Genomic DNA, 12,193 nt, shown 5'->3' with positions numbered 1-12,193 from the left:
GGGCATAACTCTCTTAGCTCCTCCGGCCAAGTGCCTTCAAGAGGCAGAGGTCTTCCCTGTGTTAAACTATCAAAGGGGAGCCATTCTGATCTAAAGATTAGAACAGTCGCTAGCTGCGGGTAGGGGATAGGGCAAGTACGTAGGTATTTACTCATGTGCATAGCGTGTAGGTGAAGCAGGGGCTGGTGGAGCAGGGGCTGTACAGAGAGCTATCCTGGGTGGCCTGACCGTACAGGGACACACGGTTCCACCTATAAGTCACAAACACAAAACTAGAGAAGACACATGCCATGACTGTGTCCAGTCCTGGTCCTGGACTGAGGTCCTTGAGAGAGTGGAAGCACACACAGTGTGGCCTGCCTCTCAGGTAGGGACACTCTCCAGAGCTAGGAAGGTGGAGTGGAGCCCCGGCTGAGCACTGTGGTCACCTTGAGCTAAGGAGGCAGGAATGGGCGGCTGAGGCAGCTGGAATTTGCAAGATAGAGTACTAGAGAGGGAGGGCGTGGGGCAGGCTGGGAGGTGGGGGCAGAAGTCCACCTGGAGGTTCCCCGCAGGTGCTGGTCCAAGGGCGCAGGGCAAAACTCCATGAGGTATTGGAGGGTGGCCATTGCAGAGCTGAAAGCCAAAAGCTGAATTTGACCAATGGTGCTCTTGTAGACTGCATTTTAATTGATAACACTAGGGTTTTTGTACAAAATAGTAAGGATATGGATGTTATACCTTAATCTGTGAGGAATGTTCTTACATTTATTTTTGGGTCTAAATTAAGGATTAGTGGAGTTTTTTTTTTTTTTAATGAAAGAAGATAAATTGTCCCAGGATCCTGTATTAAGATAAATCTAAGGGTATTTCAAGTGATCTATCAATGGAATTAGATGAGAATATTTGGGTCTTTAGTTTCATCACCACTTAGGTTCCAGTGAATTTTGTGAATTTTTGCATCATCTGTTCCTAGAAGTTATTCTTCCCTGGCTCTGTGTCATCTGTCATAAGAGAGATACAAGTGAGAGCCCAGTGCTGGGGACATATGGCTGCCAGCTTGGCTACTGTGTTGAGAACAGATGGAGCACCTCTGACATTCTATTAAGACCCCAGAAAGTTCACACCTGAAGAGTAAGGGCCATCCCCTAGGATTAAAGACAAAAAGTAAAATATGTACTAACAAGAAAATAAATAAAACCAAGCCTGCTCAAAAGGATTGACTTAACAGATTAATACACAACACTGGAATTCCCTGGCAGTTCAGTGGTTAGGACTCCGTGTTTCCACTGCTGGGGTCTGGCGTTCAATCCCTGGTTGGGGAACTAAGATCCCACAAGCCGCATGGCATGGGCAAAAAAAAAAAAAAGAAAAAAAAGATGTTTAAAAAAATACACAACACCAATTGAAGGAAGACAACCAATCCAGATTCTCTACCATGTATTATACGCAACATCCAGTGTATTATAAAAAAATGACTGGACATGCAAATAAGTAGGAAAATGTGACCCATAATCAAGAGAAAAGAGTCAACAAGCCTTGACTCCTACACTACACTACACAAAAATCAATTCAAGATGCAAATGTAAAAGTTAAAATTATAAAACACCTAGAAGAAAAGGTAGGGGAGTATCTTCATGACCTTGGAGGTAGACTAGGATTTCTAAGAGAGGACACAAGAGGCACTAACCATAAAAGGGAAAAAGTGTTAAACTGGACCTCATCAAAGTTAAAACCTCCCACACATCAAAAGACACCATTTAGGAAAAGAAACTGCAAGCTACGGATTGGAAGTATATATTTTCATTTCCTATAACCAACATATACACTTATGACCGGGATGTATGAAGAACTTCTATAAATCAATGAGAATAAGACAAATATCTTAAATGTTTTTTTTAAACAAGGCAAAGATGTCTTTCACACAAGAATTTATACGATGGCCAATAGGTGCATGAAAAGGTAAATCAAAAACACTAGGACCATTGCACATGTATTAGAAATGGCTAAAATTTAAAAATAGACTGGAAAAAACAAATGGTTGGTGAGGATGCAAAGCAAATGTAACCCTCATGCATTGTAGATAGTAAAAGATTGTACAACCACTGAAAAACTGGCAGTGTCTTACACAGTTAAACATCTCCATTCCTAGGTATTTTCCTAAGACAAATGGAAACTTAAAATTTTATCAATAAGGAGAATAGATAAACAAATCATGGAACATTTATACAATGTCATAATAGAGAACTAAAGAGCGAACAACTGTTCTACTCAACAACATGGATGAAATTCAAAAGCATTGTATTGAGTGAAAGAATTCAGACATAAAGATTACATTCTCTATGATACTATTTATGGGAAGTTTAAGAATGGTCAAAATTATATGGTGATAGTAATCAGAATGGTAATTGCTTCTGGGGAAGGAGACTGAGGCACGAGGGAATGGAAAGAGGCACAAGAAGTTAGTGTGACGAACATGTATTGGAGTGTTGGTTTTACAAATGTAACCTGTCAAAAGTCATCAAGTTGTACATTTTAGATGTGAATTTCACAGTATATAATTGACTTTAATAAAAATGTTTCACAATTGAAAAATTAGAAAGAGAAAAGAGAGGCCACTATGGCAAAAAATTGTACCCGTCTTTCACTTTGACCAGCTCTACTGGCAGACAGCTTAGTTTGCCAGATGTGACTGGGTTCCAGGTGGAACACTGCAGGGTTCTCAGCAGTTTGTTGTAGGCTTTGGGAGCCATGACTACCCAGTGGAACTCTGGGGTGGACTTCAGTGCCACAGAGGGGGTGAGAACCACGATGGAGCTTGGTTTTTGGCTGTTCCTAGGGAAGTCACGAGAAGTGGTAGCAGAGCTGCTGCCAGATGACATGAGACCAGGCCTTGTCCACAATAGCCTCCAATGGGAGTCAGTGGTGTGTGTATCCGTCATTGGCTTTTTGGTGGGTCTCTTATATTTGTTCAGACTTATACATTAGGTTAGAAGCTTATTTTATGTGCAAGGCTGGCTGCACAAACACTGGCTGCACTGATTCAGGTGAAGCATCAAGTTTTTGACATGCTTAGTTCTGTTCAAGAGGAATATTTAAATACTGAGTCGTATTTAGAAGATACCAGCCTAGGAAAAGAGTCATCAAAAACACAGAGCCTGGTGGACACATATGGAAAGTTGAAGAGAACCAACTCAATCCCAAAGGAGGAAATGACTTCTCTAGTAAAAGGAATAAAGAAAGAAAAGTCCAGACCCTCAAGACAGAAGGAGAGGATGGATGAAATTATAAGAACGATCCAGTCACCAGAAAATGACTTAAGAGACATCACAGTACAAGAAGACTTTTCAAACACTGCAGTGGCTGGAAGCCTGCATCCTTACTGTCCCGCACTAAGGGTCGGAAAGCAGAGCTCTTCACCTCCCTCCACTCAGACACCGTGTGCCACCAGGTTTGGTTCTCTACCTCCCCCCCTCCAAAATGAGGTCCGTCACTGTCTGTGCTTCTGGGAAGCACTTAAGAACCTTCCTTCACAGGCTGGAGTTTATTTTGTCCACCTTCACATTCTGAAATCAGATGTGAGTTCCTTTAAGGCTGATTCAAACTTCAAATGAACCAACTCTGGAATGCCAGAAATACACCAAGAAACTTGGGACACTTTAGAATTGTCTCTTTTCAAAAGGAATCTTGTTCATTATTTTAAGAATGGATGATACTTATGAGACTCACACTTGTGCTCAAAATAAAGCTTGATGGAACTTAGTTCTCAGAATAGTGTTTTGTAACGATTATTTTCATATAAATTTTATAAGTGAATTAGTTCTATTATTTTTTATATCCTATACATATTATATTTGTTTAATATATACAGTTTATAGCAGAAGGAGATATTTTAAGTGCAAAGGCAATTTTGGTTTGCCCAGACCTATATTTACTATAGTTATAAATCAATGAAAAGTAAAGTTCTTCTTTTCTTAATAAATAGTGCTTAGTTAAAAAGTTTGTTTTTTTAAGTGAATATACCACATATCATAATTGTGGGGTGTAGCTAAAGTGCTATAGAGGGAAATTTATAGCATTTAATGTTTCTATTCAATAAGAATAGATGGTTATTCATATAAGAATAAAGCCTAAAAAGGAAAAATGAAGAAAAGCCATTTATAGTGCTTTACAGAAGTTTTTAGCAATCCCAGTTCCTAGGCTACTCCCCAGATGATTTAAATCAGAATCTCAAAGGGTGAGACTAGACAGCAGTATTTTGTAAAGCTGTCCAGGGGATCCTCATGTGTGGTGAAAATTAAGGATCACTGATTTTAATGGTATGCAGAGCATTATATATAATTTCATTGTAAACCCATATAAAACCTATCTTACAGCTACTTTATCTTAATTATATAATGAAATACTCTTAACTACAAAAGAATAGTCCCATATAAACAGAAGAAAAAAAATTGTCAACAAAAGAATACTTTCATATAAAGTGATAATGAGATGGTGTGATATAGTAGAAAGATTACATTTTTAATCAGGAGATTTATTTATGGATTTATAATTAATAAATTAGTCAAGATTAAAAATTTTTTCTCATTTGATATGGTGTGGTTTCTTATTTTGTCTTCAGTTTCCTTATTTCTAAAATGATTGACTGAACTAAAATGTTTCCAGTGATTCCCAAGATCTTTTATGGCTATAAAATTCTTTGGTTTTAGAATAAGTAGAAAATTTTGGAGATAAAGGGATTAAGATGGAATTTTGACCTATTAAGAGCTACACTTTGTAATTAACCTTAAATGCAAAGAATGATGACACATCTCCTACAGACACATCTTTATATATTTTTCATCTCCCTTTCTAATTCCCTGTCACCCTCTTTTCTGGCTGGAATTTCATTGCTTCCTGATGTTATTATACTCATTGACCCAAACCTTTGTTCTGAATAAGTTACCTACTATCTGAGTATGAGCAATCGCCTTTTTATAATATTTATCAATACTAGTATGGTGTCCGCCAAACTGAAAATTTCCCAACTTCAGTTCTTCAGATCATGAACATAAATTATTTTCTTATTTCATCAATTAAACGAAGTACAAATTTATATACAGATATACAGAGAGTAAGCTATTGCTATAATATATAATATATAATCAGTAAGCTATTTCTACAATAATGCTGTTAAACTACTCCATATGCAGAGGCAAAGCCCAATACAAATATTTCTTGCCCTCAGTTATATGGTGGGTTAGGGCTTACCTGGGGTTCAGCTGATAGAGGCTGGGATTGGCTGGGCTTGGTTTTAGTCTATGGCTTGGGTCCAAGTCTGCTCCATATTCTCTCATCCCCTATGATCTAGCAGTTATCTGAGACAAAAGGCAGAAATGCAGGAGAGTTGAATAAAAACACACAATGCCTCTTAAGCTCTTAGTTCAGAACTTACACCTCATTACTTCTGCCTACATTTCATTGGCAAAAGTCCATGGCCAAGCTCCGTATCAATGGGGACTGAGAGTATAATTTACCACACTGAAGGAGGAGTAAATATTTATTGTACAATAGTCCATACTATCATATCTATCAATCCACACATAAAATGAAGGATACCCCTATTCTACATGATTTTTCTTTGCAGTTTTTGTTTTCTTAGGATGGTTCATCTGCAGAAAATCCTCTTCACATATCTGCAAATCTGCTTCAACAAATATTAACATCCTCCTAGCTTTAAGATGAGCAAAGCATTAGCAATGTGATTGGCCAGAAGTTGAGGGAAAAGCCAATAAAAGTTTTACAGTTAAAATTTTTCGACCTAATTTTTAAAAAACTATGATTTTTGTCTCTAAAAATCATAATCCTGGTGGAAAGAGTTGCTGATTTCTAGCAAAGCACTTAACCTCAAAGCAAATGTGGCAATTCAAAAAGAGTAATTTAGGTTTTCTTTCAGATGGCCTCTGAATCAGAACTTCTCCCCAGAAGGCAAAAAAAGTTTCTCTCATTAGAATGATTTTTATTCACAGAGAAATAAGGAAGAGCGGACATATAGGGATTGGTTGGATACTGGTTTCCCACAGCCTCAGTAATTATTATACTTGTGAAGTAAAACAAAAAATTTACAGGAAAAAGGACTGCCTTGAAAGCTGGTAGACAAATTATCTCTGTCGACTGAAAGCAAAATAAGATTGACACTTAACTACTTAACTGTCAGACACAGAAATGTTTTAAAAATCAAAACAAAAACATCCTGACTTCATGGTATTAAAACCCCTTGACCCTGTCTTAAAGTTCTTCCCTGTAAATTCAGACCTGAGCTGGAGTTCTGGTTTATCATAATGGGGTCTTTCTCAGCAGAATGAAATCTACCACATGACGGGGTTCAGAATTCGTCTTGCTGCCATAAACCCACTTCTTGTATGTCGGGATGATCTCCACGTTCTCGAGGTTTCCAGATCCTGGAATTCTCTCTTCTTTCTCGACTTCTCTGGAGCAACCAGTTTAGCCCACGCTGTCCAGCTGGATTTCTTTGTTGTTGACTTCCCGCCAGTAACCCGGCTCTCTTTTTGATAGCCTGTTGTGCTTCATCTCTTGTCAGTTCTTCATTTGGAGCTTGCGGCTTGATCTCCATGCAACCCTGGGTGTAAGAACTAGTCTTCTGTCCAGCTCTCAGCTGCTAGGCTGTACCAGCCAACGTGAACACCTATCCACTACGCCACTTACCTTACCAAATACCTGACATGTGTCACCCCGTGGCCTACAGGTGTTAGCTTCTGTACCAAGGTTAACTCCCCTACGGCTACCGTACTGATTCCAGCTTTCTTCTTCCTCCCCCATCAATCTACACGCACAATGAGGGCTGCAAGCTCCTACAAGCAAAGTATTTGAGAAGTTGGGTCCTCAGTTAAATTTGTGTAGAAACGATGACTAGACAAATGAAGTAAGCCAGGCGCTGTGCAGCCTCCAATGAAGAAACTAGACATCAGCTGTATTTCTAAGTTATCTTAGTTTTTCTTTTGAGGAAATGAGAGTTATCTTAGGATTTGCATATGAAAGGTGGTTATTTACAAAACAACTCTCAACAGTAGAAACTTGCATCTTTATATTTGCATCAATAACTTTTTAATATAAGATTAAAGTACATGATTAGTTTTATACTGATCTTTGAGATGTTCACTTCCCATAAATGTGCCAGTACTTATATTGTTTGTTATTATTGTCTTTTCATTAACTGAAATAATTTAAGATATCTTGGATATAAGCATGGACTGGGCAGTGTTAATAAAGCCATAGCCAACCATGTCAATTGGTGCTCTGCAAAGTTCAAATTTCTCTTTCTAGATGAATATAACAAAAGTCTGAAGTTCTTGTGCCAGGCGAACATATAACAAAGGGATATCTTTGAAAATGTAAAAACAAAAAAAACAAAAACCCGAAACAAAAAGAGGCAAAAAATATACATATATGAGAGGGTTTACAAATTTCCATGGCTGTAGGAGGCTGTAGCTCACCACATCTGTCAGGAGCTAAGAACTGGCCAGATTGAAGCCATGCATAAAGCACCACTACCTAACTCAATTGATGGGGCCTTTGCAAATAGAGTTTTCTAATTATCTCAGGAGTCTACTAGAATTTGGGCCTTGCTTTTTGGTGCCTTCCACGAACCTGTAATTTTGGGGCCTAGCACAACCATGTGGCTAAAATCTGTCTGATAATTGCTCACTCCAATACGTCATTGTCCCTATATCCCTATATCAAGAATAGCAACAAACTTTCAGAACCGCAGCCATGGAGAGGTTCCTGCCTCCAGGGCAAGGACTTGGAAAGGCAGGTGAGAAAAGACTGTGCTATAATCTCAATTTTATCTGCTTTATGCCTTTAAATAGACTTCTGTTTTTAAAAGGATTAGCTCACACAAATGCTTGTTTAATTGGCCTCATAGAGGTTAGGAAGGACTTGGGAGTCTCTGAGAGCTCTGAGAGTGCTAAGTCTTTACCAAGAAATCCAATCTAGCCTAGAGCATCTCTGGAGCAAGTTTCCCCAGGATCCCAAGGTAATTTAGTCATGACCTAGACTTATTTATTATTCTATACCCTTCTTCCCAATATGAATAAGGTTTATGGATCTCTTCTCTCTCAGGGGGCAGAATATACTACAAAGTTATTACCTCTGCTTTTAATCTTGTAACATGGAAAACCCATAGATGCCTCAAATCCCATAAAGCTATAAGAACATTAAACTTTTATAATAGTTATTATGACTTTTCCAGACCCTGTGTTAGAGCCTCATAAGTATTATCTCCAGTCTCAAAAAAAAAAAAATCCTAACAAAAACATACCACCACCACCACCAACAAAACCCCTGAGAGGCAGGTATTATTCCTATTTTACTAGATGAAGGAAAAGAGAATCGAGAAAGTCTAAGTGAGTTGCCTAATATCACAAAGCTAAGAACAGAATTTGAACATAGGTTCTCCTATACCCAAAGAATGTGGTCTCCCCCGGATTGTAGAAATGCATGTTAGGAGTGACTATTAATCATCTCAGTGGAGTTTCCTTGGTAACATTAATAAGGTAACATTAAAACTCATCTGATTACTCATTTCAGAGTAACAATTACAGATCGATTATCACTCCAAGGGTGTTTAATAAATTGGATTTTCTATGTAATTGAAAAGTTGGCATTGTCTATGTTTCATGACATTATATATCCTGGAAGGGAGCTTTATCAGTCATTTGTCTAAATTGGAAGAAAGACTAGCTCTTTTGTCTAAGAAGCAATTACAATGGCCCTGCTTATAAACTCCCCTAAGCAATTCTCATAGAACAAATACAATTATTCCCCTTTTGGACTACCAGATGTATACAATTTTGGAAACTACAGTACATTTTAGGCTCTGATACATTATTGCTATAGGCCAAGAAGATATACTTTTGGGCTTTTTAGAGAGACTATATTAATAAAAGAAAATGTTACATCTAGTCTGACTTTCCTAGGGAGCACAGTAATTCCTGAAATATTAAATAAAAAGTACACATGCGGGAGGAATTAAGTGCACTACACATCATCAGCAACAAATGCTTGGGATTCCATATTTAGTTGACCAAGTGCCAATTATTGAGTGTCTCTAGATAAATTGGCAATTTTCTTAATAGTGTTTAAAAAAAAAACCAAAAAAATATATACATGAATGCACATGAAGTAACCGTTAAGAAAAACAGCAATGTGTGATTGTTACATTTTTAGACTTAATGTTTGAACTGATCCCAATAAAGGTGATACAACTTATTCCAGTTCACATGATTGTTAAATAAAAGAGCTAAAGAAGGGACAGTTATTTTGTAAGTAGTTCTTGGTGCAGCAAATGTCAGAATCCCAATTGTCTGATCTGGGGGATATTAACTAAAATTCAATGATAAAAAATAGCGGCAAAAGCAATATCTGAATGAGAATTTTGTCAATATTCCAAAGAAAAGGAATTTTAAAAGGTCACTTGTTACTGGTTAATGTTATGTTAATGAATGACACTAGGAAAGAAGCCAGCAAGTCAATTGTTAACATATCCTTTCCCACGAGATACTATGGCTAACTTGATCAAGACCAGTCTCTCCAGTTATGGCAAAATATAATTAAATAAAGTAGGGCTCCCTTCCCTGCTGTGAGTCTTTTATTGGAATCAAAGACAGATTCCCAGAGCTCTCTCAATCTTAACTCTGGCTATCTTCATTCAATCCCATCATATCACTCCTGTAAAACTAGCATTTCCTGAAATTTCACCTCAGAGCTGGGACAGCAAAGTCTGTTTGTTTGCACTGTGGTACCTTCCGTAAGAAAAGTACCATATTCTGGGTACAGAGTATTTAACTCTATTGGGAAAACTGGATAGCAGAGAAACCTGGAGTTTAAATAATCTTACTGGAACAAGGCAGACATTCTTAGCAAGGGATTTTAAAGGCAGTCAAGTGCTGCAGACAAAACAGTATGCTGTTAAAGATATTTTTCAAAAAAAGCTAAAACTGGACTCTCAAGCAAATGTAAAATGAGGACATGTAAAAAAATTATTTATATCATTAATTAAATGAGAGAACCAGAAAAGATGTTGGTTCAAAGGAGAATCCAAAGAACAGACACATTTATGATCAGGAATATTGAAATGAACTTGCAAATGGATCCCAACCTTTCCACACATGGGAGCGTTGTCTCTCTACTGGACAGAAGCCATTTGCATGTTCATAGACAAGAATCATTTGCATTGTCATCAGTTCTGGACAAGTTCATTTTAACTTCTACAGATGCGTAAAATATCCATGTCAAAGACAAAGGTAGACATCCTTATGGTTCAGGTAATTGCTCAAAGCTCCAGCATTCCACTGCGAGGACATCCAGTCATCAGAGAGGGAAGGTACGCAGTGGTGTGCCGGTAAATACTCAAAAATCAGCTCTCCAAAGAGCCCTCAAAAATCCAAACCTCAATTTGCAGCAGCTGTCAATACCCATAGTGTAAATGCTCCCCCTATGCTGGTTCCAAGCTACCAGTGTGTCATCACTGAAGGTGAGTGGGGAAAAGGGGTGCAGCAGTGCTGTTATATAGCATTTTCTCTGTGCAGATACAATAGACATAAATAAGCTCAAGAACATGATGACAGCAAAATGTAGTAAAATAATTGGAAAGTGATAGGGTTTGAGTATTTATTACCTCTGCTTATTTAGTTTGCTTACTGGTGTGCTGTTCTATGAGTTTTAACACTTGTGTAGATTTGTGGAACTACAATCAGTCAATAGAATAGTTTTTAAAAAAACCCTCCTTCCTGCTGCCTCCTTACTGTCATACACCTGCAAATTCCTAGCCCGTGGCAACCACTGATCTGTTGTCTATTACTATCGTTTTTCATTTTCCAAAATGCGAACTAAATAGGACCCTACAGGACATAATCGTCACAGACAGGCTCCTTTTTCTCAGCATAGCATCTTTCAGAATCAGCCAAGTTCTTGCATGTATCCATAGTTCCTTTTTATTGCTGAGTAGTATTTCATTGTTTGGATGTACCAGTTGGTTTGTCCATTCACCTGTTGAAGGATATTTGGGTTGTGTTCCATTTTTAGCTTAGATGATGAATAGAACTGCTATAAATGTTCATATATAGGTTTGTGTACGAACATGAGTTTTCATTTCTCTTAGGTAAACACACAGGAGTTGGATTGCTGGGATGGGGTAAATATATATATATTTTTTACTATTAAGCAGTTTTTAACTATTAAAAAGATAGCTTCTATGAACATCCATGTACAAGTCTTCATATGGACACATTCCTTTCTTTCTCTTGGGAAACAGCTAGGAGTGGAATAGCTGAGTTATGTGTTTTGTGTATGTTTAACTTTTTAAGAAATTGCCAAACTGTTTTCCAAAGTCATTGTGCCATTTCACATTCCAAACACCGCCACTCCTCATCACCACCAATGCCTGGCATGGTCAATATTTCAAATTGTAGACATTCTAATAGGTGTGTAGTGGTACCTCATTATGGCTTTGATTTGTGTTTTCCTAATGATTACTGATAATAAACATCCTTTAGTGCCTTATTTGCCATATGTATATCTTTTTGGTGACGTGTCTGTGTGTCTGTTCAAATCTTTTGGCAATGTTTCATTGGTTTGTTTTCTTATTCTGAAATAAGATAATGATTTGCAAATATTTTCTTCCAGTGGGTTGCGCTTTTTGTTCTTTTAAGAGTGTCTTTCAAAGAGCAGGCATTCTTAATTATGATTGTCTAATTTATTGTTTATTTTATGGACTGTGCTTTTGGTATTGTACCTATGAAATCTTTGCTTAAATCAAGGCAAGCCAGTAAATGACTTCTGAGTGTTAAAATTGCTAGGAGACAATTCTCCATAGGCCTCTCACATTTCAGCACCTCTTGGGAGCAGGGGCACTAAAGTGCCCTATTGTTCTGGACTAGGATATTTGTATAGAAAATCATCTCAGAAGGTAGAGATAGTGCCTCCCCCGGGAGCAAATGAGAGGTTTGTTAACTGACAATGCTTTTCTCTGGCACATAGGTTGGGTATGTTTACTTATAGCCAATTATAATAGATTAGCGTTCCCTAAGTTCAGGGTTCCATAGGTGTGATGCAAACCTAATTCATGCCCATGGCCCTCTCTGAAACACTCCTGTAGGACTTGAGAAACAAAGGAAATTGATGCTACCATGAAGTTTATGATACTTGCTTTGCA

General features: G+C 37.8%; 1 long non-coding RNA gene across 1 annotated transcript in view; it reads right to left on the bottom strand.

The window, feature by feature from the left end:
• Window positions 1–5,330, bottom strand: part of LOC132372590 (uncharacterized) — a 55,594-nt gene extending 50,264 nt beyond the window's left edge. Inside the window, exon 1 of the long non-coding RNA XR_009505207.1 lies at window positions 5,230–5,330. This is a non-coding gene — a long non-coding RNA (uncharacterized LOC132372590). The remainder of the gene's footprint in view (window positions 1–5,229) is intronic.
• Window positions 5,331–12,193: the final 6,863 nt, after the last annotated feature.

This window comes from Balaenoptera ricei, chromosome 10 (assembly GCF_028023285.1).
Source record: "Balaenoptera ricei isolate mBalRic1 chromosome 10, mBalRic1.hap2, whole genome shotgun sequence".
NCBI classification, from domain to species: Eukaryota; Metazoa; Chordata; class Mammalia; order Artiodactyla; family Balaenopteridae; genus Balaenoptera; species Balaenoptera ricei.
Note: the sequence above shows the minus strand (reverse complement) of the source record. Positions and strands in the feature narration are given on the sequence as shown.